Source organism: Sminthopsis crassicaudata, chromosome X, assembly GCF_048593235.1.
Source record: "Sminthopsis crassicaudata isolate SCR6 chromosome X, ASM4859323v1, whole genome shotgun sequence".
In the NCBI taxonomy this organism is placed as follows: Eukaryota; Metazoa; Chordata; class Mammalia; order Dasyuromorphia; family Dasyuridae; genus Sminthopsis; species Sminthopsis crassicaudata.
In genome coordinates this window covers 84663722-84675516 of record NC_133623.1, presented here as the reverse complement: position 1 = coordinate 84675516, position 11795 = coordinate 84663722, and the positions used below count along the sequence as shown (strand labels likewise).

Sequence of the window (11795 nt, the reverse complement as noted above, 5' to 3'; positions counted from 1 at the left end):
ACCTGGAAGTGGACCCAGCGCTGACCAGGGTCCTAGTTTCCTGAGGCCAGGCTGCTAAGGAGGAGAGCGATGGAGGGGTGTCCTGGGCATCTGTAAACCACCAGCCTTTCAATGGGCCTTGGATTTCTTTCTATCAGTCCCAGGACAGAGGAGGAAAAGGGTAGTTGGGGAAGGGACGACTTTCAACCTCCTCCTTTCTCCAGGCAGGAGACAAAGACCAGAACGGGTGAGGATGGAAACAGGGGCACCCAGGCATTTACGGGTGTCTGTTCCTGCCGTTTCTTTTCAAGGATTAAACCCTATACAACACAAACCCTGCAGAGTGTGGTCGAGGGGAAGCCACATCCTTTTGTGTGGCTCAGTCTCCTGTACCAAGTGACTCCATAAATTTCCTTTTAAAACTACTTCAGATTTGAGCCTTTTTCTCCCCAATACTTGCTGCCCTACTACTGGTGAATTGCCATAGTGGATAGACAACAGGAATTGGAGTCACAAGGCTCAGACTAAAGTTCTGCCTTACTCATTATGTGACCATAGGCTAGCCACTAAAACTCTCTAAACCTTAATTTTCATATCTGTAAAATGATGGGTGTTGGTACCTGTGCTAAGTAAATTATAAAGCGATGGTAAGATTCAAAGAAGATCTTTTCAAGTGCCTTTGAAATTGACAAAATAAAGAAGTGTTATTATCAACTCTTATTAGTATTCATTCTTAGTCTGTGTGTGTGTGTGTGTGTGTGTGTGTGTGTGTGTGTGTGTGTGTGTAGCATGATTTTCTCCTATTGATTCTCTGCTGGTAGTGGAACCAAGATAGGAGAGTAAAATCAGGGAGTGGCCTGAGCTTTCCCCTAAACTCCTCCATATACCTTTAAATAATGACTCTAAAGAATAGGATTCTGGGAAGATGGAGGAGTAGGTCAGAAAATTCTAAGCTCTCCAGATTTCCCAAAACAAAATGACACCTCAGTTGAAGGTAGAGTGATAAATAAACAAACAAAACAAAAACAAAAACAAAAACAAAAAACCAACCAACAAACAAAAAGTTTGGGTTATCCTGCTTGGACAACCAGAAAAGATCAGAAGAAAAAATCACAGGATGCAGGTATAACCTTGTGAAGTATAAATGCCTCCTGGCTAACTCTCACTAAACAGTTGCTGGAGCACATGACAAAGGGGAAAGGAAAGGTGTTATGGGGAAATTATCTCACCTAAAAGAGGCAAAGAAAGATTTTACATTGAAGGAGAAGAGGAAGAGGGAAAGAGGGGTGAGTGAACTTTGCTCTCATTGGTGCTGGTTCAAAGAGGGATTGATATACACACTCAAGTGAGTATAAAAATCTACCTTAACCTACAGGAAAAAAGGGAAAGTGGTGGATAAGAAAGGGAGGGAAGATTGGAGGACTAAATAGTCAGAAGCAAAACACTTTTGAGGATTGACAGGGTGAAAGGAGAAGGATAAGAGAACAGGGGAAAGTATAAAATTGAAAGAAGTCATAACACTGAAAAATATTTGAAACCGTCTTTTTCTACTAAAAGTTCTCATTTCTGAAACACATAGAGAACTGAGTCAAATTTATACAAATAGGAGCTATTCTCTAATTGATAAATGTGAACAGTTTCCAGATGAAGTAATCAAAGCTATTTATATCCATAAGGAAAAAGTCTCTAGCTCTCTATTAATTGAAGAATGCAAATTAATACAATTCTGATATACTACCTCATACCTATCAGATTGGTTAATAAGAGAGAAAAGTAAAATGACAAATGTTGCATGGAAGGTGGGGGAAATGACACACTAATGTACTTTTGGCACAAATGTGAATTGATTCCACCATTTTGTAGAGCAATTTGAACTGTTCTCAAAATGCTTTAAAATTGTGTATTCCCTTCGATTTAACAATACCATTACTGGTTCTGCATCTAAAAAGAGATAAAAAAGGAAGAGGACTTAGAGGTACAGAAATATTTGTAGCAGCTTTTTTCTCAGGGCAAAAATTGGAAATTGAGCAGATGCCCATCAACTGGGGAACTGCTGAACAAATTGTGCTATGTGATTATGATGGAATACTATTGTGCTAAAAGAAATTATGATGAGTAGGACACTCTCAGGAAAAACATGGAAGGACTTCTATGAGCTTGTGCAAAGTAAAATGTACTAATTACAAAGTAACAGCAATACTGTGAGATGATCAATTGTGAATAACTTGGTTATTCTCAGCAGTGCAATGATCTAAGACAACTCTGAAGGACTTTTGATGATACAAAGTATCCCATCTCCAGAGAAGGAATTTATAGTGTCTAAAGGCACACCAAAGAATAATTTTTCACTATATTTTTGAGATAATTTTGAGGGGTCTGTGTTTTGTTCTATGTAAATGCTTGACTCCAGGCATTCACTTTATTTGTGAACATCCTTGTACCACTCTGCATTTACATTGCCAGTCTCTCATAATTCCTAGGTCCTCAAGAGTAATCTCCGGTCACTGTCTTTTGCAGTGCTTAAACCAATTCTACCCAGCTTACCTCTGTCTGAGGTCTTTAGAGATCTCTGGTTACTGTTTTGTAAGAACAGTAGTTTAAATATTGATAGCATGCTCAAAAATAGCCATGTGCAAGCTCAAAGTCTTTTATTCATGTGTTCACATCTTGCCTCTGACCTTTTGTCAAGTACTAGGTGAACACCAGGTTAAAGAGAGCAACTTCCTCATCCTTAGAGCTTAAATAGGGTCTATGAGGTCACATGGACAGCCAACCAGAGAAGGAGACTCCTCCCATTATGAAGCAATCTCAATGTGGTCAGAGTTCCGGCTCACAAGGTAGTCCCTGAATGTTCACAGCAAATCACTTCTGGCGATCTCAAGCATTACAGCTTGTTTACTTCCTATTTGCACTGAACGTGACCTTTCACATCTGACCCTTACAGTTCTACACTTTGACTTTCATGGAAATGTGTTACATGACTTCACATGTGCCTTCTCAATGTTGGGGGAGAAATGAGGAAGGGAGAAAATAGGGAACTCAAAGTTATAAAAACAAATATTAAAAATTGTTTTACATGTAACTGGGGGAAAATAAAACACTAAAAATAATAATAACAGAAAACCCTAGAGCTACATAGAAGTTCTGAAGTGGAAACATTCAGCAGAAGACAGTTCAAGTTCCTAGGTGGAAGCTTCTCTAAATCCACATCTAGGGATAGAGTTCCATCAGTGAGATTCTCTCAAGCATCATTAAGCCAACATAGAGACCTAAGGACAGCAATAAGGTGAAAGGTGGATCCCAAGAGTGGAAGAAGGGCACATTTTGCTGATTCAAGGAGTTTCTCCTTGCTGGATGGAAGATCTTAATTGAAGGATCAAATCTGGGGAGATAAAACCTCTGTAGAGGAAAGAAGAGTTCTGTTGACTTTTGTGGGCCCATCCTATCAAAGATGCATTTTTTCTTTTCTTTTTTTAACTATAGCTTATATGCACACACACACACACACACACACACACACACACACACACACACACACACACATATATATATATATATTATATATATATGCATGAGTAATTTTTCAACATTGTCCCTTGCACTCACTTCTATTCCAACTTTTCCCTTCCTTCCCTCTATCCTCTCCCCTAGATGGCAAGCAGTCTCATACATGTTAAACATGTTAAAGTATATCTTACATACAATATATGTATACATATTTCTCTTGTTGCACAAGAAAAATTGGATTTAGAAAGGTAAAAACAACCTAGGAAGACAAGCAAAACTGCAAGTAGTCCACAATCATTTCCCAGTGTTCTTTCTCTGGGTATAGGTGATTCTGTTCATCACTGATCAGTTGGAATTGTATTGGATCTTCTCATTGCCGAAGATATCCACTTCCATCAGAATACATCCTCATACAGTATTGTTGTTGAAGTATATAATGATCTTCTGGTTTTGCTCATTTCACTCAGCATCAGTTGATGTCTCTCCAGGCCTTTCTGAAATCATCCTGCTGGTCATTTCTTACAGAACAATAATGTTCATATACCACGATTTACTTAACCATTCTCCAACTGATGGGCATCCATTCAATTTCCAGTTTCTAGTCACTACAAAAAGGGCTGCCACAAACATTTTTGCACACAAGTCCCTTTCCCCAAGGAAGCATTTTTAAAGTGTCAGCTGTGCATATCCTAAGAACTGTGATCAAGTACAACTTCTTTGTACTTTACATTTTTTACCAGCTAAACATAAAAGCTGTCCTGTATAGGTTGACATTACCTGATTGCTCACATGTAAGCTTAAAGACCTTTATCCTTTCTTTGTGGAGAATTATAAGCCAAATTCTGATTTCCCCTGAGGAAGCCTCTGTTTAGTAGCAAAAGCTGCACTGGGAGACAGAATTGTAGTTTGGTAAGAGCTTTGGTTCTTGTGGAATCAGAGAACTTGGGTACAGATGTTGTCTCTGATAATTAGCACCTTGTATGACTCTGGGCAACAACATAATCTTGTTTGGGCTCAGTTTCTTCTACTCTGACTCAGAAGGACATCAGTAAGCTCATCAGAGTGCCTGGGATGATGTGTGCTCCTTTCCCTGATGCATGTTCCATAGCAACAGCTGCTTGCTCTCTCCCTTGTGAATAGTCATCTACAGATGGCACCTCTGTTTCTCTTCCTGTGACTCTACCCATCTCTGTCCCTGTATTTCTAACTCTATCTTTGTTTTGTTCTCTGTATCTTAATATATACAGTATACACATATGGAGGTATCTCCTGATATTGTGCAGCCCCTAGTGATTTAGGTCTGTTCCCAGCTGGCAGTCCAGGAAAAAGCTGAGAAGAAGCTCTCCCCTTCTCCTAATGGACTGTAATGGGTGTCTAATAAAGAGGTAGTTTGAAGGCCTGCAATTCAAGATTCCAGGTATCCTTGGCAACGAACAGTCACCAAGGCAACCAATGATTGGAACTAGCTGCTGCTTCCTAGTTGGACACCAAAATTCGCCTCTAGAAAATTTATATTGGCCTAAAAGTGGGCTGGCTGATTTGATCTAAATTCCCACTGTAAGAGGTATGAGACCCCATCATATTCCCTGCTCTTTAAATAAGTCAAGGGTAAGCATCCTGGGGCCCAGTGGTTGGGCTATTTTCCTTGGGGGCTTCAATGACTTTTTGTCCTTTCACATTAACATTGATTAAATGATTCATCTCAATAATAAGTTACAATGATTGAGCCAAACCAGAGAACATAAATCACTCAGTTAATGGCAGGAGTTAAACTCTGCTGGGCTAATACTAGTTTATTTGTGCCATTGGGGCAAGGAAAATATTCCTTGGAAAAATTGCCTGAGGTCAGATGGTTGGAGGAAGAGTTTGGTCTTAATTAGCTTTGAAGGATCAAAGATCCTAGGCAACTACATCAATTATTTGACTTCAGTTGCACCCCCTAATTGAGAAGATCTCTTGCACAAACTGTGTGAGCTTAGACAAATACCATTCCAACAATGATAGTTAACATTTTGAAGACCTTAACAGGTCTGTCTTTTTCTATGCTGATAATCCTTCTAGTGTGGCCAGTTCTATATAGAGTCTGAGATCCCTCTGGAGCAATGGCAGTCTAGGTTCCAAGGTCCCATTCTCTGATATTTTGTAGTGCTAACTTGATTCAATCAACCTCTGATATTTTCTGTTCTGTTGACATTCCAACTGTTATCTTCTACATGCTCTCATCTCTCAGTCCAATCAATTCTCATATTTTATGATTGAAGGATGTTCCCTAGCCTTGACATTCTATGATCTGTTAACTAAGTATAAGACCCCTTGAAAAAATGAGTTGATTTTCAAAGTGAATCTAGGGAAAATCTAATGCCCTGTCTCACTCTACATGGTTCTCTCTTTTGCAGCTTTAAGGAATTTCTTTTAGATGAAACATTATGGACTAGTAAAATTCTTAACGTTTAGTCAGAGGTTGGGCTCTCTACTTAAATTGACATTTCTATCTGTCTCTATTTTACTCCTTGCCTCTGTGGTTGAGGCAAAGTTCAGCTTATTAGAAACCTTCATGTAGCTCAAAAACAGATTACTATAGTATCTGTGAATAAATAGGTATTAAGAGGGGAACTTAGGGAAGGAGAAGACTTATTGGAACTTTTCTTAAGCCTTGAGTAGGTGGGTACACTTGGCAACAATCTGGTCTTCTACATAGATCCTCATAGAGCCATTTTGAATAGTTTCCTTTTTTTCTGCCAGATTTAAGTCCTCCCTTTAATAGTCTATGATTTAAAGTCCCCTTTCCCAACCCATCTGTCATCTGGCCATCACTAAAAACATAGGAATGAAGCCTTCTGTAAAATGAAAAATAGTTTCTACTTAAAAGCAACAGCTATCATAATCTGTAATGGGGATAAGCTATAAGCTTTGCCAGTAAGACTAGGCAGGAAGCAAGGATGACTATTATCACCATTATTATTGTACGAGATATGGTAGCTCTAGCAATAACAGTAGAAAAAGAAATTGAAGGAAGTAAAAATGGGCAACAATAAAACAAAACTTTCACTCTTTGTAGAAGGTACATATATAGAATCTTAGAGAATAAATTAAAAACTAGTTTAAAAACTTTAGCAAAATTGAAGAATATATAATAAACTAACATAAATCATCAATATTTCTACACATAACAAACAAAATCTTGCAACAAGAGACAGAAAGAAAAGTTCCATTTAAAATATCTGTAGATGATACAAAGAACCTAGGAGTCTACCTGCCAAAACAAACTCAGGAACTATATGAGCAGAAAATAATTTAGACACAACTAAAGTTTGACCAAAGCAGTTGGAAAAATATCAGTTGTTCATGGATAAGCTCAACCAATACATCAAAATGAAAATTCTACCTAAAGTAATTTAATTATTCCATGCCACATCAATCAAACAACCAAATATTATTTTATGGGACTACAAAAAAATCCATAAAATCAATATATGACTATAGTAATCTACTGTTTGATAAACCCCCAAACCCCAGCTTTTAGGACAATGACTATTGAACAAATGATTCCTGGGAAACCTGGAAAACAGTATGACAGATATACTAGATATACAACAACATCTCACACTATATACTAAGAGAAGGTCAAAATGGGTACATAATTTAGACATAAAGAGTAATACCATAAACAAATTAGAAGAGCATGGAAATTTACCTATCGGATCTATGAAGAAGGGAAGAATTTAGAACCTAATGAGAGACAGAGATGATTATGAGATATAAACTGTGTTATTTTGATTACATTAAATAAAAATGTTTTTGCAGATACATGTTTGTGCAGTTTATGCAGCTTTGCTATAAATACTTTCTAACTAGTGATCTTGCTGTGTCATTATTTCTCTTTGCTAAGAAAGGAAGGCTACTGGCTGATAAGGGGGAACACATGAGGGAAGGGACCTCACCTAGTGATATACTAGTGATATATAGTAGAAGGGACACTTGCTAGTACCATCGTGGATGGGGGAGTTAACTAAGGTAGGGGTTGTGCAATGAGGGAGACATTGATGAGCTAGAGAGTATCCATATAGGATAAGAAGGATGGTCAAGATGTTACAAATCATACCATCTCAAAATAAAGTAAACTATGGCGTCTCAGTTATTCATTCAATAAATGTTTATAAGGGCTAAGTGCAAGGTATTTGAGAAGAAATACAAAAGCCAAAGTTCCCTTTTCTCAAGGACTACTAGGGGAGGCAATATACAAGTAACTGAAGTACAGATAAGTCAAATACCAAATAAATAAATAAACTGGAAATTAAAAAAAAAAATCCCTGGAGCTAAAGGTGTCAATGAAAGGCTTCTTATAGAAAGTATGATTTTAATCAGGACCTGAAAGAAGTCAAGGAAATCAGGAGCCAGAAATGAGGAGGAAGAGCATTGCAGGGAGGAGGGTTGGGCCAGAAGGTAAGACTCCATTCCAGGTTTTGAGTCTTACAATAACTTGGCTCATCAAAACTCCCTTATTGAAATAGCAGAAACTACTTGTCAATATAATAAATTAATACTCTAGTGACTGAAGCAAAATGCAAACACTACCCTTTGGATTAAAAGCTAAACCTTTGAATTTAGTACAGAAAAGAATGTGGACAAGGAGATTAAAGGTATTTGGGAGAAAGATACCTGAGATAATGGTATAATAAACTTTACTCTGATGAGTATCTCAACTATGTACATCACTGTCTAAGTAAGCAAGATCCAGGGCTTAAATGGTTTAATCATTCACATCATAGTAGAATTTTGTTAAGCTATAGGAATTTTGTACTTTGATATGAGCATTTGATATATATTTGTGTCTCTGATCAATAAACTTTGAAGAGTCCATAAACAGGACTTCTCATGGCCCCGGTATGTCACATTCTTCATTACTACAGGAGCTGGACTTCAACAGGGGCTCCTGAACAGGGACACAACATGGACAGAGCTTTTGTGAAAGGGTGCTCACTTAGATATGTGTGTACAATTCAGGTAAGTGGGAAATTAAATAACAAAAAGTGAGGAAAAAGTGGGAAGAAAGGTGATCACCAACAGGCACTTCATCACTGGAAATAATTTGGCATATAGAAATTATAGAGTCAATTATCTATATATTTTGGAAACGAGGCCTTTATCATAAACTTTAACTGTAAAAATGTTTTCCCACTTTATTGCTTCCCTACAAAATTTTTTTTGCATTAGTTTAGTTTGTACAAAGGCTTTTTAATTTGATGTAATAATTTTTTTTCTATTTTGAGATCAATAATGATCTCTAGTTCTTCTTTGGTCACAAATTCCTTCCTCCTCCACAAGGCTAAGAGGAAAACTATCCTATGTTCCTCTAATTTATTTATAATCTCGTTCTTTATGCCTAAATCATGAACCCATTTTGATCTTATCTTGGTGTACAGTGTTAAGTCCATGCCTAGTTTTTGCCATACAAATTTCCAGTTTTCTGAGCAGTTTTTGTCAAATAGTGAATTCTTATCCCAAAAGTTAGGATTTGGGGGTTTGTCAAACACTATATTGCTATAGTTATTGACTATTTTGTCCTGTGAACCTAACCTATTTCACTGAGCAACTAGTCTATTTCTTAGCCAGTACCAAATGGTTTTGGTGACTGCTGCTTTATAATATAGTTTTAGAACAGATACAGCTAGGCCACCTTCATTTGATTTTTTTTTCATTAGTTCCCTTGAAATTTTTGACCTTTTGTTCTTCCAGATGAATTTTGTTGTTATTTTTTCTACATCATTAAAATAGTTTCTTGGGAGTCTGATTGGTATAGCACTAAATAAAGAGATTAGTTTAGGTAGCACTGTCATCTTTATTATATTTGCTCGGCCTATCCAAGAGCACTTAATATTTTCCAATTGTTTAAATTTGACTTTATTTGTGTGAAAAGTGTTTTGTAATTTTGCTCATACAATTCCTGACTTTCCTTTGGTAAATATATTCCCAAATATTTTATACTATTGGCAGTTATTTTGAATGGAATTTCTCTTTGTATCTCTTGCGGTTGGAATTTGTTGGTGATGTATAAAAATGCTGAGGATTTATGTGGATTTATTTTGTATACTGCAACTTTGCTAAAGGTGTGAATTATTTCTAATAGCTTTTTAGTAGACTCTCTGGTGTTCTCTAAGTGTACCATCATATCATCTGCAAAGAGTGATAATTTGGTTTCCTCATTACCCGCTCTAATTCTTTTAATCTCTTTCTCAACTCATTGCTGAAGCTAGAACATTTCTAATACAATATTGAATAGTAATGGTGATAGTGGGCAACCTTGTTTCACTCCTGATCTTACTGGGAATGGTTCCAATTTATCCCCATTACATATGATGCTTACTCACGGTTTTAAATATATGCTACTGACTCTTTTAAGGAAGATTTCAGAAACACTTGGGAAAGATTTATATGAAATGGTAAAAAGTGAAGTAAGCTGAACCAAGAGGATATTATAAATACTAAGAACAATATTGTATAATAATTAGATGTGAATTACTGAGCTCTTCTCAGCAACAAAATGTTTTGAGCCACTTACTTAAAAATGTGTTTTGAACAAAATGCTATTCATATTCAGAGAAAGAACTGGTGGATTCTTAGTGCAGGTTATAGGATAACATTTTCACATTTTTTTTTTGCTGTGTGTGTGGAAAGCAGAGGTTCTTTTGGCATTTTCTTTTTTTAACAACATGACTAATATTGGAATATGTTTTACATGAATGCACAAATAAAATCTATATCAAATTGCTTGCTATCTTAAAGAAGGGGGAAGGGAGAGGGGAAATCCAGAACTCCATATTTTAAAAATGCATGTTGTCAAGAACATGGCATTTACACACATATATTGTATCTAGGTTATATTGTAACACATGTAAAATGTATGGGATTGCCTGTCATCAAGGGGAGGAAGTAGAGGGAGGGAGGGGATAATTTGGAAAAATGAATACAAGGGATAATGTTATAAAAATTATTCATGCATATATACTGTCAAAAATTTATAATTATAAAAAGATGCATGTTGTATTTATATCTTCATTTATTAAAAAATAATAAAATATTATTTTAAAATACTGTTGTGTTGTAAAGAATAACAGAGGGAGAAGTTTCAGAGAGAAGACATACTGAGTGGAGTGAATAGAAATAGGGAAGAAAATATGCAGCAACAACATTACAAAGAAAAACAATGTTGTGACACTTAAGAACTCTGATCAATGTAATGGCCAAATATGATTCCAGAGGACCTATAAAGATGTATACTATGCACTTCTAGATAAAAACGTGAATGGATTGACTCAGTCTGCACAATAAGATATGTTTGGATGCAGCCAATAGGAGAATTTGCATGGTTTGACTATATATTCATATTTTTCAAAAGAGTTTAATTTTTTCTTTTGTTCCAACTATATGAGGGAGGGAAGGGAGCTAAATAGGAGAAAAAAATTTTAAAGGAAGTAAAATATTGCATTTTAAAATGAATATAGATTCCCTCAAAAGAAGGAAGCAAGGGAGAAAGGATGTATTTATCCATTAGGTGACCTTGTTGTGTACCAGTGCATTGTCTCACCAAAGAACAAGGCTTTGGTGGTGTTTTTTGATTTGTTTGTTTTGTTTTCTTTTATGTGTGTGTCACTGTAGATGGTATGACTGGAGGTCTGGTTCTAGTAATCTTGATGGGAACCTAGCATTCAAATGGTGGTTCCAATGGGGCCCTCGGCTCCAGTGAATGATGAATGGTTGTCTAGGACTCTGCCATAATATGGGTGTTTCATGGAGGCCTTGAAAACACAAGCAGTGGTCTCATTTGTGGTCTAGAATTTGATGTGTCACTTTCATAGAGACCAGGTAGACAAGTAGAAATTGAAATGGAGATCTGACACTTAATTGTAGATTTCTTTGAGTGTGATGTCCATGGCAGACCCTTCCCCTGCCTTGGGAGTCTTATAACTCTTGGACTGATGAGATAGAAAGCTCTGATTGGATTTCCAATCACATTGCAATGGAGATTGCTGGTAGTTCCTCCAAGATCACCATTCTAAAGCTAGACTTTCACGAAAATCAGAAAACAGAGACCAGAATCCACTGAGATATCTACTTGGTGGCCTAGGCCCTATTGAGATCACTAACTGACTGCAGAAAAGATGAGAAAAAAGTCAAGAAGGTAGAAGAGGCAGAAAGAATTCTGGAAAGATGGGAGCGTAGGTCAGAAAAGTTCAAACTTTCCAGATTTCCTCCACAAATGAGAAATTATCATCTCACTGCAAATGTGGAACAATTATAAGGAACAAGAG

At 36.7% G+C, this 11795-nt stretch overlaps 1 protein-coding gene across 3 annotated transcripts in view; it reads left to right on the top strand.

Moving 5' to 3' along the window:
- LOC141549155 (transcriptional regulator ATRX-like) overlaps positions 1-11795 on the top strand; it is a 796624-nt gene that overhangs the window by 379019 nt on the left and 405810 nt on the right. The window lies entirely within an intron of this gene.